Below are 15,861 nucleotides of genomic sequence, written 5' to 3'. Positions count from 1 at the left end.
ACTAATACACCTCTACCCCGATATAACGCGACCCGATATAACACGATTTCGGATATAATTCGGTAAAGCAGTGCTCCGGGGGGGGGGGGAGGGGGGGGCTGCGCAATCTGCAGATCAAAGTAAGTTCGATATAACGTGGTTTCACCTATAACGCGGTAAGATTTTTTGGCTCCCGAGGACAGCGTTATATCAGGGTAGAGGTGTACCTGTTTTGAACAAAACTAACATAAGGGTGAGCTGATTTGGCTTCCATCTATGACTGTGTCAATTCTTAGCTAATGTCTAGGGCCTTGATCACAGTTACATTCACTTCACCCAGAAGGTACGTTCCCAAAGTTACACATTTCAGTTGCTATTACTTATATGATTATTTTACAAGTTACACATGTCTTTTACACATCACTAAAATCCAACTCATCATTTTGTCCCAGTTCCCTAACTTGTTCTGTGCCTTCCTTATCTTTGTTTTCTATACTAGCATTCCAGGTACTGGTCCGTGAAGGTACTTCCCTCGCTTGTACTAAGTCATAGAACAAATGTATCTTGATTTTGACAAGTTTCCTATCTGCTTATGCCAAATGCTTGCTTCAGTAAACACAAGATGTTATGGGCTACTTAGTATAGTGAACAGGGTTATGGCATAGGCTAATTTAGGCTATTTCACTGTATATAGTGTGTGCTTAATGTTACTGGTGCTTAATAAATTATATATATATAGATATATATTTAGCATTGTTATCACTGATACATATTTTACTTTTACTTTTATTCCACATATTAGGGAGGTTATGAATATTTTTAACCTCATATAACCAAACTGAAAAGGTTGTGAAACATTGGTCTCTCAGGCTGCAGGAATGTTGGGGACTATACTCTGGGAGGTAAGATGCCTGTATGGAGAAACTTGAAGTGGGAGAAAAGGAGAATATTGGAAGGGAACCAGGAAATTCAGAGAAAAAGCAGGCAGGATGGTAGGAAGGCAGAACTTGAAGAGTGGGGAAACTCTGGGGGAAGCCAGATCATGAGGGAATCGTGTGATGCTCTAGGGGATTTGGGAAGGGGAGATAGAAGGGGAAATTATGGATTTGACAGGGAGAATGTACTGATTTTCCAGTAAGGAGGAGCAAGAAACTGGAAGGATTTGATGGTGGGGAACTTTAGGTAAGCAAGGAAATACATATTCATTAGTAATGTGCAAATTGAGACATTACAGCAGGGGTAGGCAACCTATGGCACGTGTGCCGAAGGTGGCACGTGAGCTGATTTTCAGAGGCACTCACACTGCCCAGGTCCTGGCCACCGGTCTGGGGGGCTCTGCATTTTAATTTAATTTTAAATGAAGCTTCTTAAACATTTTAAAAACTTTATTTACTTTACAGACAATAGTTTAGTTATATATCATAGACTTATAGAAAGAGACCTTCTAAAAACGTTAAAATGTATTACTGGCATGCAAAACCTTAAATTAGAGTGAATAAATGAAGACTCGGCACACCACTTATGAAAGGTTGCCGACCCCTGCATTACAGTATTTATATACAATTTACTGCTTTCCAAATTCATTACCTGAGGCAGAAAATTCAACAGAAAATTCTTCTGTCATCTATGTAGCTATCAAATTTCTGACAAGCAAAATTTTTATTTCCAAAGAAGAGATGAGGATCTTTGACACACATGGTTCTCTCTTCCACGTAGTGCTTGCCTTTACCAACTTTTGAATGTTGCCATAGATAGTTAAGTAACATTACCTAAGTCTTGTCAATGTGTATGAGAAACACATTTTATAACTGCAGTGCCCATATGGTCACCTACATCCAATTTCTTCCCAGATACATAGCTATTTGGGGAAAAGCCAGGAATTTAAGTGAGAATTTTGCTAAGCTGTTATAGATATGCTTTCAGTTATTTTCAGGAAGCTTTTACACACACACATTCCAGATCTTTGGCATAGTCCCAATGGATGTGTCCCTAGGAAGAATTTAGACCAAAGTGACCATACAGATAGTGTAGTTGTAGGTGTGTCAGTCCCAGAATATTAAAGAGACAAGACTGGTGAGGTAATACCTTTTATTTATATTATATTTATATAATATTATTTATATTATGTATAATAAAAGATATTATCTCACTCACCTTGTCTTTCTCATGCATAGGCATTCTCTGCATTGGTCAGTCATTCATGAGTTATTCTGTCTCTTTTTAAAGATTAAAGAGAGCTACCAAGAGCTGCTTTGCAATCCTTTATTTCAGGGGTGGCCAACCTGAGCCTGAGAAGGAGCCAGAATTTACCAATGTACATTGCCAAAGACCCACAGTAATATGTCAGCAGCCCTCCATCAGCTTCCCCACCCCGCTCCCAGCGCCTCCCATCCACTGGCAGCCCTGCCGATCAGCACCTCCCCCTCCCTCCCTGCACCCACCGATCAGCTGTTTTTTGACATGCAGGAGGGTCTGGGGAGCAGGGGAGAGGATCGAGGACATGGCAGGCTCAGGGGAGGGGGCAGGAAGGGGTGGAGTGGGGATGGGCCTGTGGCAGAGCCAGGATTTGAGCAGTGAGCACCTCCCCGGCACATTGGAAAGTTGGTGCCTGTAGCTCCAGCCCCAGAGTCAGTGCCTATACAAGGAGCCACATATTAACTTCTGAAGAGCCGCATGTGGTTCCAGAGCCACAGGTTGGCCACCCCTGCTTTATTTGTTTAGATGTCTGTTGTCAGCTTCTCCTGCTGCCATATTATACGGTATGACTCCCAGTTTATTGCCTCTGTTGAGCAGGGCCGGCTCTGGCTTTTTTGCGGCCCCAAGCAACAACAACAACAAAAAAACACCTGCAGGGCGGCCGGAGCACCGAAGGAAAAAAAAAACCACCTGCGGAGCGGCAGAGCAAAATAAAACCGTGCAGGGCGGCCGGAGCGCTGGTGCAGGGGGACTCCCGGCGCTGCAAATGTGCCCCGGGCAGCGGGGGGGAAGCGGACAGGGAAGGGAGCGGGGGGAGAGAGAGTAGGGGGCAGCCAGGGCTTCCTTCAGTGGGGCGCTTGCCACGCGGCCCCTTCCGCCGCGCCGCCTGCTGGGAGGGCTCCGCTCCGGTCGGCGGGTAGGGAAGGACGCGGGCTGTCCTGCCGGGCTTGCTACAGACCTGGCACCAGCTGGGGCAGACGGAGTATGCAGCCCGCTCCCAACAGGGCGCTCCCCTCCTCTGCGCTGCCGCCCCCTACAGGGCGGCCGGAGCGGCGAAGCAAAAAAAAAAACAACGGATTCGAGGGAATGCCGCCCCTTAGAATCTGCCGTCCCAAGCACGAGCTTGCTCGGCTGGTGCCTGGAGCCGGCCCTGCTGCTGAGCAGAGCAGCAGTTCTGTTCTCCATAAGAGTCTTTCCTTGGTGTCTTTTTTATAGATCATTGTTTTTCCCCTCTATAACAATTGGATCAATTTTTTGGTGCAAAGCTTGTCTGGGATGAACTGAATCTTTTTCCCAGGGATTTCCCACCAGTGGTCTGCTCCAGTACTTCCTCAGCAGCAGCTGAGAGCCATAGGCACCAGTACATTTTCCCTTGGTTTGTTATGAGATAAATAGGAGCAGGTTTATTTCTTGTCACTTTAATGGGGCTGTTGGGTTACAGAGTAATTTGTGTTATCAAGGGTAGTCTCTAATTATTGTCTGGATTGCTAACATTTGCTTTGTGATAATTAAATGTGTGTTGATATGTCCATCCATTTCCATAGTGTCTTCTTATTTAGGATAGCTCTTGTGCATCAGAGATATTCTTAGGCCTTGTCTATATTCATACATGCACGCGTTTACCTTTTACACTGGTTTAAAAACTGATTTATTTAACCAGTTTAAAATCTTGTGTGGACACTCTTAATTTGATTTAAAACTGTCTTAATTCTATATAAATCAGGTTTCCATTAAATTAAGAGTGTCCAAGCAGGGCTTTGCATCTGTTTAGTTAAACTTGTTTAAAATCAAACCAGTGCAACTTTGAAGAGAGATAAGGCCTTAGTTTTGACTAATTTCAGGCAGAATTAGAAGATCAGGATTTGAAATAGAATTTAAAACAAACAAACTAAACCTTTCTTTGGCTGAATCTTGCATTCTTTTATAATAATTTTGTCATGACATGACTGTCATATGCACTGCATGGAATAAACTGGAAAATTCACATAGCTTATGCAATGTTTGTGTGTGACCCTTGCTCAAGGAGAACTACACAAATCTAGGAGGGTCTCCTGTGGGAGATACTAGTGAAAGTTTTAGCTCATAAAGCCTTAATTCAGCAGAATAAAATCAGAAGGATAACTACTACTGATCTTTTTTTTTTTTTTTCAAGGCATGTTTTGCTAGAGCCACCTTTAAATAGCATGCGTTGAAATGAAATTCTCTTGAAAAAATGTTATAAAGATTTAGCTCCTTCCCCATTGATGTTTAGAGGGTCTGTTTGGGCAGCCCTGAAAACAACAGAAAACACGCTCATTATTTCTTTATGCTCCCCTTTCTCTCAGTACTGCAAACTCTTGCCTCTTCAGTATCAGTTTCTGTTCTGCTGTCGCTTGTCAACATCATCTTTCAGAGCCTGGGGAAGGGTGTGAGCCAGCAAGAAAACAGTGAAACTGACCATGCATAAAGTGCTGTGAAATACACAAAATAAACAAATGTGAGATAGGGGAAGAAGGAGGAGAAGGGAAGCTGGCGTGCCCAACTTAAGGGCCCAATCCAGTACCCACAAAGGCAATGGAAAGATTACAATTGACTTTAATAGGTGTTGAGCTTCTAATACTTGTAAGCAATGATGGCCTTTGTCATAGATAGTTAAGAACTGTGGACTCTGTTTGACCTTGAAGGGAAGCCCATTCCATTGAGGACCATCATATAAACTCCCCCTGTGCCCAGTCCCCATGAGATCAATTGCTTCTATTGATCTCAACAGCATAGTGTGCCCGGCTGATGGAGATAGTCCTTTAGGTAATCAGGTCTCAAACTATTTAGGGCCTTACAGGTTAAAGACAGCAATCATTATTATTTTATTGTTTATTTATTATGAACCTTAATTTATTATAGTAAATAGAGGCTAATGCAAAAATAAGGGTTGTACAGGTGATTAGGCCTCAGATTACAAGAGCTAGAGGCCTAATATGGGCTGTATAACTGCTAATAGCAATAGTTGCATGTTACCGAAGCAATATTTTTATGAATGGGCATGTAATACTCTGTCAATTTATCAATGGGGGACAGTACAAATATTTTAAAAACATGAGACCATGGTGCTAGGATATCTATACAAGTTCCCCCAAAATAAGTGGCGGAGTAGGATCAGGCTGCCAAATCTATCGACAATTACGTCAAAGAGATTGACTGTCCCTAGGAAGTGAGCAAGCATCTGGAAACAACTACTGATGCTCTAAAGAATTATTAGCAACAGTTAAGAAGATTTACTTGGAGTAAAGCACAGAGTATAAAAACATTAATGTACAAGAAACAAATTAATGTTATTTGCACATAGTTTGTGTGAGATCACTCATTTCATAATGTTTCCTCTCCCTTACCAACATCCCACCCCATTACTGAAAGAAATCAGAACTAGTATGATCAGCTCATGCAGTTTTTCCATAGGCATGTATGCATCTTAGTGTTTCAAAGTGCAGGCACAGCTTGTATTACAAAGAAGGGAGTGGTTCTAGTTGACAATTTGGGCCTCACTCCTCATGAATATCAACTGGCCTATAAAATATTGAGTCAATAGGGCCCTAATCCATACACCCCAAAATCAATGGCATCTTTCCTTTGCCCAAAATTGGGGTTGGGATGAACCCCCCAGGAATACAAGTTAAATTTCAATCAGTGAAATGTGTGGCTGTTTAAAAAAAGGAAAGTATAATATTGTAATCAGAGGAATTTCATAGGTGGTGCTTGCACTAACTGCTGGTCCTATGATGTACAGATGGTAACAAGGTTGAGGTTCAGAACAAGTGATCAAAACTGATTTAAGTGATCACTTTCTAAGATACTGAACTTAAGCAATTCATTGTTCAAACAGATTCAGCCTTGAGCATCTATTAAATGGAACATTCTAGTCATGTTAAATTATATGGGATGAGTTTTATAATGTGGCCTACCATAGAAATGAGATGTGGCCACTTATTCACATTACATACAACTGCAGAATCAGCATGAAGAGTGGAATCTATTGGGAAGCCTGGTGGTTTATCTTGTTCCACTCAATTGACTATTTTTAGATTGAAAGGCTGGTGTTTTGTGTTTAAGTGTGTTGTAACCCCAACTTCACCTCACTTGTCAGGACAAAGGTTGGCAGTTCCCGATCCTAACAAAAGCTACCATGAAGGAAACAGCCTGAGTACAGTTTTGACATTAAAAGCAATTTTTAGGTGGTGATGAAAAATTTATAAAATCAAAGACACAAGTAAAAATACTGAACTTGATGTCTGCAAAGTGTGATCTTAAATGCACTCAAAATAAAAAGGAGCATAGACTCATAGACTCATAGACTTTAAGGTCAGAAGGGACCATTATGATCATCTAGTCTGACCTCCCGCATGATGCAGGCCACAAGAGCTGACCCATCCACTCCTGGAATAATTCTCTCCCTTGACTCAGCTGTTGAAGTCCCCAAATCATGATTTAAAGACTTCAAGTCGCAGAGAATCCTCCAGCAAGCGACCCCTGCCCCATGCTGCAGAGGAAGGCGAAAAACCTCCAGGGCCTCTGCCAATCTACCCTGGAGGAAAATTCCTTCCCGACCCCAAATATGGCGATCAGCTGAACCCCGAGCATGCGGGCAAGATTCTCCAGCCAGACCCTCCGGAAAAAAGTTCTCTGTAGTAACTTTTAATATCCCATCATTGACCATTGTTACTAATTACCAGCGATGGAACGTTATTGACCTATTGACTAAAATCACGTTATCCCATCAAACCAGCCAGAGAGGTCTTTTGCCCCCCCTGTTTCCCTCGGAAGGCTGTTCCAGAACTAGCATATGTGCATTTGCTATCTATTACATACAAAAACAACTCTTCCCCCCACAAAAACATAAATAAAGTTAAACATTTAAAAGTCCACAAATGCCAAAGTTATGTTTAATGGGCAGCATTAGAAACTGCCATCATTTGTCTATGCCGTATAATACCCCCTTATTACATAATCACAAAATCCTTGGCTATGGTACAGGGAAAGAAAAGCAAAATAAACACCCAGAAAATAAATGCTTAATGCATGGGTTTTACATTTTTGTTTCCTTTTATTATTGATTTAATTAATTTTCACTATTCAGTTAGACCAGTACCTGCAGGGGGTGGAAAAGAACAAAAAAACCAAAACTTAAATATAACTTCCCTTTTCCACTCCCCACCACAAAAAATCTGAATTTTTAAATTTTCTAAAAATGAAGATACTCTCTGTCTCAGCCCCAAGACAATATGAAACTAAAATGTTATTGATACTCTCTTGTCTAGGGATAAACTTTGACTGGTTGGGTAGAAGAAGCTGGCTTTAAGAAAGGATTTGAATGAAGAGAATGGTGTGATAATGCAGAAGGAGAGGGAGCATAGAAGAAGACATAAAGACAAAAGTGGGAAAAGAATTGGAGTCTTTTGGAAATTCAAATTTCCCCGTGTCTGAAATCCAGGAAGAGCAATGAGGCAATGCAGAATTATGTGGGGTCAGAACTAATTTAAAGTGCATTACCCTCATTTAAAAAAAATACAGAAGCAAAAAGAAGTGTTTTGTGGTCTGCAGTAATATCAAAACTAATTAGTTCTCCTTTGCTTTTCCTCCAACTACACTGCTCAAAAGCTGACACCTTTATCTGAAAAATAATTCTCACTCTGCTGCTTCCCTTGCTGCGCTAATCACCAACATCTGAAAATACATTTTCAGAATTGTGATAGGTTAGCAGATAAAAGTGGGATACCAGGGGGTAAATGGTACTGACTAGCAAGCATTTTCTCTGTAGTGTAAGTGATATTCCAGAGGAGAGTTGGTTCATCATTGGTGTCAGGCTTGAAAATATTACAGGACAATTAAATCCTGTACTTTGTTACCTAAGGTGAGATTTTTGCCTTACATTCTGCTTCTCCCTCTCTGTTAATTTATGTGATAATTACCACCGCAGTTTAGTGACTAAAATCTTTAATGATAAAACTATAGGAACCAAGCCTCTGTGGTGAGGCTTAACTGCTAGAGTGTGTGTACAACATACAAAACACTTTACCCCCTAGAGGCCTGCTTTTATCTCTGTCACCCCTGAAGATGTGCAACAGAGAATGAGTAGCACAATACACACCTTACCCTTGATCACAGGTGCCCGATGCTGTTTGTCTACAGGTTATGTGGTATTTCTCTGCTGTCGTTGTTTTACAGACAAAGGGTTCCTCTGTCATTCTGTGGCTTATAATTTAGGGCAGTGTGAAACGTTCCAAGAGAGAGCCTCAAACCACTCCAAAATCTGTGTGGGTTTGGCTGTTCACAGACTTGACATAACTCTGGGCTGATGCTGTTCACAAACACTACCTTCAAGCCTACCTCTCTACCTGTCTCTCACTCATGCCTCACCGCCTAACCCATTGAGCCTGCTGGGCATTGGAGTGAGGCGGCAGTGCCCCAACTTTATATTGCACTTTCTCCTGGGGTTTTTGTCCACATTTGCTCTTCTCCTGGGTCTTCAAGAGGCATAATTTAGTGTCTTCATTCCTTTCTGCCCAGCAGGCTCTGTGGTGTATTGTGTGGGGTCACTGCAGCCCTCACAATCCATAAGGGCTGTTCTGGAGACAGGAGGTTGCCTGCCACAATCTAAGGCAGCAGAAGGTGGGAAATGCTTTTGTGCCCGCTGATAGTGCTTATCTATTCAAGCAAGGGACTAAAATCCTCATATACTCGAATGTTGTAGGGTTCTCTAAAACCTTCTCCCTGCCTCATTGAATGAGGTGTCAGGAGTAGGTGCTTTTTCCAATATGCCTACTGCTCTAGTGGGTGAGCGGTGAGAAATCTGGTTGCTTCCTGACTCTTCTCCCTCCCAAATACTTGTTTGGACTGGAGAAGGCAGCAGCCACACCAGTTACCCCTTTGAAGACACCACAGGGAGGAGTGTTCATCTGGTGTCCCCAGAATACCACTCTGCCACAACAGGGAGAAGGAAAAGCAAATTCACCCTCTGGAAAACATCTAAATTAGGCAGTGTCCAGAGACTCAGATAAAAGGGGCAGATCTGGCAGAAGAACGGCATGTGGGGTGGGGATTTTTGCTGAACAGATGAGGTTCATAGAGCCTAGACATCCAGGCTGAAGGCTGGTGAACAAATTGGCATACCAAACACATCGGCTGTTTTCCTTTCGGTGAGGATTAGTTTCATAGACTAAATCTGTCAGTACTTTTGCCTGCTCTTTAATACTCGCATGGCATGTGTTCTTGCAGTGTTCTGCTATATTCTATCTGTAAAAGATGATTTCCCTTGATGAACTTAAAAATGACTGATTTATTATGGAGTTTTAACCATGCAATAATGGTTTAAATGTGAAAGTCTGTATTTAACATGAGTGACCAGCTGGGTGAAGTAATATCTTTTATGGGACAAACTTCCAAGCTACACAGAGCTCCTCTTCAGGTCCTGAAGAAAGCTTGAAAGCTTGTCTCTTTCACCAACAGATGTTGGGCCAATAAAAGGTATTACCTCACACACCTTGTCTCTCTAATATCCTGGGACCAACATGGTTACAGCTGCACTGCAAACTATATTTAACATAACCATTCATAATCTGGGCCTGCTTGGGAAAGAGCATGGTCAATTATTTTCCTCACTTATCTACTGTTTTCCTCAGTACAAGCATTATCTGTAATAATCTGCTATTATTGAAATACAGTTTGCTGGCGCTTTCAGTAGACCAGAAGAGAATGTATGTATTAATCTCTTTGACCCAGTGATGGCTGGAATCAAAATACTGTTCTTGCTCCTAGCCAGATGACAGCATATCAAAAAAGTGCCCATATCATTGGGAACACTTTACTGCCAACCAGTATTTTAAGGTACAAATATCACCACATCAGCCAAAATTCACTTTACAATACACTCCAAATTCTCAAGTGTCCAGAGGTGCTATATATTTTCTAATGGAAGTTACAGGCATGAACTGCCCAAATGTCAATGGAAGAAGAAAGCTTTCAGAGAGGAGATATCTACTGTGTGAAAATATTTTGTGGAGGATTAAGAAATTAATAAAGTCTAGGGATGCATATAGAAGTGGTCAGGTTCTGGGTTGTTGGGTTTTTTGTTTTTGTTCCTGTCAAGGCTGTATCCCCACTTTGAACTTTAGGGTACAAATGTAGGGGCCTGCATGAGGACTTCTAAGCTTAACTACCAGCTTAGTTCTGGTCCGCTGCCACCATTCCCTACCCTGGGAAGCTTTTAGAAACCTCTCACCAATTTCCTGGTGAATACAGATCCAAACTCCTTGGATCTTAAAACAAGGAGAAATTGACCCTTCCCCCCCTCCTTCCTTTCACCAACTTTTGGTGAATACAGATCCAAACCCCCTTGGATCTTAAAACAAGGAGAATTTGACCCTTCCCCCCCTCCTTCCTTTCACCAACTCCTGGTGAATACAGATCCAAACCCTCTTGGATCTTAAAACAAGGAGAAATCAATCAGGTTCTTAAAAAGAAGGCTTTTAATTAAAGAAAAAGGTAAAAATCATCTCTGTAAAATCAGTATGGAAAATAACTTTACAGGGTAATCAAACTTAAAGAGCTCAGAGGACCCCCCTCTGTCTTAGGTTCAAAGTACAGCAAACAAAGATAAACACTCTAGTAAAAGGTACATTTACAAGTTGAGAAAACAAAGTAAAACTAAGACGCCTTGCCTGGCTTTTTTACTTACAAGTTTGAAATATGAGAGACTTGTTTAGAAAGATGGGGAGAACCTGGATTGATGTCTGGTCCCTCTCAGTCCCAAGAGCGAACAACCCCTTAAAACAAAGAGCACACACAAAAGCCTTTCCCCCCCCCAAGATTTGAAAGTATCTTGTCCCCTTATTGGTCCTTTGGGTCAGGTGTCAGCCAGGTTACCCGAGCTTCTTAACCCTTTACAGGTAAAAGGATTTTGGAGTCTCTGGCCAGGAGGGATTTTAGTACTGTACACAGGAGAGCTGTTACCCTTCCCTTTATAGTTATGACAGTTCCTGATAATAAAAATCAGGCCTAGTCAATCTGTAACTGGTACATGGCATTAACCCCAGTGTCTGGCTGTCTAAGCTAGAAATGTTGTTCTTCCCTTCTGTTATATTGAAAAGCGGTGATACCATACATGCACAGAGATTCTTCTAGTGTAAATACATCAGAAATTACAGTTTAGCCCAGGGTGTCATGGATGGGATATGGGTGGTCAGGCCTAGTGGGTAGAGCTGGAGCCAAGAGTCAGAGCTGGAATCAGAAGCAAGGCACCAGGGTCGAGAATCAGAACCAGAGTCAGAAGCCAAGATCCTGAGCTGAGGGTCACAGCTGATTGGAAGTCAGGAACCCAAGCAAGGCAAAGGAGCAGAGGCTGTCAGAGAAGCTGGCTGGGGATCTGCCTTGTTGCCCAGACAACTTTCTGGTGTCCCCTCCAGGCTTAAGTAGTACATTTGGACGAATCAAGGAGCACAGGAGCACAGCCAGCCAGGTCCTCTGCGGGAGGCATGACCTGTGATGCTTGGGCCTGGTCTGCCAGAGCTGTTGGGTGATGGCATGGTTGCAGTGGTCACTCAGGGACCAGCAGACCCAGATTCTAGCCCTGCAGATCCTCATACAGGTGGCCAGAACTGCTGTGATTCTGCAGTATTTAAAATCTAGGATCAAGATTGTTCTTCTTTGAGTAGATGCAGATGTGTATTACAAGTAGGTGTGTGCGTGTGCCGGAGCCAGAGGCTTTTGCTTAGCAGTACCCACAGAGGGGAGGTGCTCGTGCCTTGTGTCTGTAGCCCCTCCCCTGGCTAGATGAACTGGCAGTGTCCTGACCCCCCTCAGTCTCTTCTAACCGCCTGTTGGCAGTGCTCTGTGTGGTTGTAGTCTCACAACCTCATGTTCATACTTTCTTAGCCTAGTTTGTTGTATATAGTCAATTAGTTAGTGTTAGTTTAAAAAAAACAGTTATAGAATATAGTGTTGAGTGATAGTGCTTCCTGGTGCTGCCTGGTTCATCCTCCCTTCTGTCCCTGAGGATTTTGAGGCATACCAGGACCTTTTATGCCAGGTGGCCTCATCCCTGATTATTCAAGTGGTGTTTCTCCAGGAGAATGCCAATAAACTCGTGGACATTCTCCAGCCCTCTGTCCCTGGAAGGGTGACCCTCCCAATCAGTGATGCACTTCCTGAACCTGCGAGAGCCGTTTGGGGTACGCTGGACTCAGTACTGCCAGTGGCTAAACACTTGCAGAAGCGCTATTTTGTGCCTGTAAAGGGATATGAATTATTCTATTCCCATCCAGCCCTGAACTCCCTACTGGTCATAGTGGTGAATGACAGAGCCCAGTAGGGCAGATTCAAGTCCACCCCCAAGGACAGAGACTAAGCAGCTGGATCTTTTGGGCAGAAAGATAAATATCTCCCCATCATTACAGATGAGGATTGTGAATCAGCAAGTTTTGCTGTCCAAATATGACTTTCACAATTGGTCGGCTATGTCCATGTTTGTGGACCTGTTGCCCAAAGCCTCTTATGGGGAGTTTTGGGCGTTTGTCAACGAGGGCTGCTTGGTGGTCAAGACATGGCTGCAGTCCACCCTTGATGTTGTAGACACCTCAGCCAGAGTGATGGCCTCTGCGATTACTATGAGGAGGGCTTCCTGGCTCTAAAACTCTCCGATCACTTTAGATGTCCAGCAAGCTATTGAGGACTTGCCTTTTGATGGCTGGACCTTCTTTTCAGAGAAGCTGATGAAACCCTGCATTCCTTTAAGGATCCCAGGGCTACCTTGGGGTTCTTGAGGGTGTACATGCCACCCACTCAGAGACGCTAGTATGGGTGCAACAATAACAGCAGTATACACCGCAGCATCCCTTCACAAAGTTCTTCCCCCTGTAACAGTGACACTATCCCAGGAAAAGGGACAGGTCTCATAAGAGGAAGCACTGAAACTCGGGGCTCAGCCAATCTCTTTGGTACCTGCTAAGCATGTTGACTCCTAGGTCCAGAGCACCATTCCAGTTATTGGTCACTCTTTCAGCTATTCTCCCTTCTCTATCTCAGAATGACTGGTTTGCTGCTCTGGACCTTCAGGATGCTTATTTTCATGTGGCCATTGTATTGAGTTACAGGAAGTTTCTTCGTTTTGTGGTAGGAGAACATCATTTTCAGTGTATGGTTCTCCATTTCACCTTCTCTTCTGCCCCCCAAGTCTTCACCAAGTGCATGGCAATGGTCCTTGCATATCCCAGGAGGAAAGGAATCCACATCTTCCCCTACCTCAGTGACTGGTTGCTGAAGGACAGCTCCAGAGAGGAGATTCTCACCTATGATGACACCATGCTATGCTTACTCAAACATCTGGGACTCATTTTAAACACCGCAAAGTCACCCACTCAACAAATAGACTTCATTTCTATGAAATAGAGTTCATTGTCCCTGTTAGATTCCATGAAGTCAAGAGCATTCCTGCCGACCGACCACTTCCAGGCAATTAACAACTGTGCCTTAGTCTGCAATCACAGCCTTCCACGATGGTCCGTGTGGGTCTGAGCCTGTTGGGCCACATGTCCACTTGCATCCAGGTGGTTCAGTTCACCAGGTTGCTCCTTCGCCATCTTCAGATGTGGCTTGGGACAGTTTACCACCTGCTCTGCATTCTTTGGACAGGTTGATTTGCCTTCTTCCACCAGTCCTAGAGTTCTTGCATTGGTGATTGTCCCCGTGCAGTGTGGGCCAAGGAGTCCCTTTGCTTGGCCCTCTTCGGCCATGTCGTGAGTACTGATGCTTCACTTCTGGGTTGGAGGGGGTGGACTCACTGAGGGTGCACAGGGCCTGTGGTCAGAACAGGAAGATTCACTCCATATCAATTTGTTGGAGCTGCGGGCCATCCACAAGGCATGTCGTGCTTTTCGGGATTGTATCAAGCATTCTGTGGTTCGCATACTGACTGACAATATCACCACAATGTACTATGTGAACAAGCAAAGGTGAGCCCACTCCAGGTTGTTCTGCCTAGAGGCAATCCACCTGTGGTAGCTCTGCATCGAAGAGGACCCACTAGCTATCCACTTACTAGGGGTGCAGAACCGTCTTGCTGACCATCTCAGCAGGATCTTCTCCCTGAACCGCAAATGGTCCCTGAAGTCATGTGTCCTTCAGATTGTTTTTGCAACATAGGACATCCTGACTATTTACAACGAGGGAAAACAGGAAGTGTTTTCGGGCAGGACTCAGCCTGGGCTCCCTCTCCGCTGCCTTCCATTGCAGCTGGCAGTTGACTCTGCTATACACCTTCCCTCCTATTACAATCATTTCCCAGGTCTTTTCCAGGCTCAAGGCAGATTGAGCCAGACTTGTCCTGATCGCCCCGACATGGCCGGGACAATGCTGGTTCTCAGATCCCCTCGCTCTGTCAGTCTAGCCTTCCATGTGGCTTCCTCTTTTATCCTGACTTCCTCACACAGGACCACAGTGCATCCAGCTTCCAGCGATCAGCTCCTTGCACCTTATGACGTTGCTGCTGCATGGCTGAACAAGAAGGAAGAGCATTGCTTGGATACTGTCCAACAGGTCATTCTTAACTTCACGAAGTCTTTCACTGGGACAGCCTAGTTAGAAAAATGGAAGAGCTTTTCAGTGTGGTCCTTGCCCTGCAAGACCCGTCCTTTGGGTTAGTTAACTTCTTGTAGAAAACATAAGGCTATATTGCAGCTATTGGTATCTGTTGATGGATCATATTTCAAAGATATATATCAAGACCTAGATAGATTATAATTTCAATTTGAAAGGAACTACTGTTATAAAACAATGAAAAGCTAATATCGACTCTTGAATGGTTCACTCAGATGTGGAGTCTTGCAGTTTGTTGTAGATTTCACTGGACTAACAACAATGTACTTGAACATCTCTGACACTCACTGAACAGCTGATCAGAAATTAACAACTATAAACACTCAGTTAAGTCTCTAAGCAATGCATGTTAAAGTCTAATAGCATAAGCCCAACATATGGTCATTATCTCTGGACACTTGTCATGCTAATACTAAGCTGCCTTTTCCTTTCACCAACAAAGTCAGAAACAGTGTATGCCTACACTTATACCATTAGTGTAGTCTTTGTAGTCTTATTTTAAATTCTGTCAGTTGTCCAATGTTTTTATCATTTCAACATAAAATAATTCCAGAATTAACTTCAGCATGAACATGGAACATATTGAATCACCAATTTATGGGGAAAAATAGAATTACTAGAGAGAGCTCTGGATCTGAACCTCACCAAGCTTCAGATGTTGAGGTTTGGATGTGACCCAGCTATAATAAATAATTAGCTAATCATGCAAGGGATCCAAGTTTCGGAACATGAGCTCAATCTTTCTCTTTCAGGCCAGCTCTGGTGGATGCAAGGAGCAGTGTTTAGGGGAATTCTTGGAGCTCTCCCACCCTCAAGGAAAAAGTTATTCTTTGTGAACAGATTTTGCCAATGTTGTAAGCACAAATGCATTAAAAAGGTATCATAGATAGTTACTGGGTATATGTCACAGAGCCAAAATTATCTCTTGTCTTAGGTGTACGTACCTCCCATTGACTCCAATGGGAGTTGGACCCATGTATCTGAAGGTAGGATTTGTCATGCACTATAACTCAATAAGAAAGCAAACTTAAACAAAAACAACTTTCATACAGTGCTAAAAAGGAAACC

Source organism: Terrapene carolina, unplaced genomic scaffold (genome assembly GCF_002925995.2).
Source record: "Terrapene carolina triunguis isolate 2854851 unplaced genomic scaffold, T_m_triunguis-2.0 Scaffold93, whole genome shotgun sequence".
Lineage (NCBI taxonomy): Eukaryota > Metazoa > Chordata > Testudines > Emydidae > Terrapene > Terrapene triunguis.
This window is presented reverse-complemented; position numbering follows the sequence as displayed.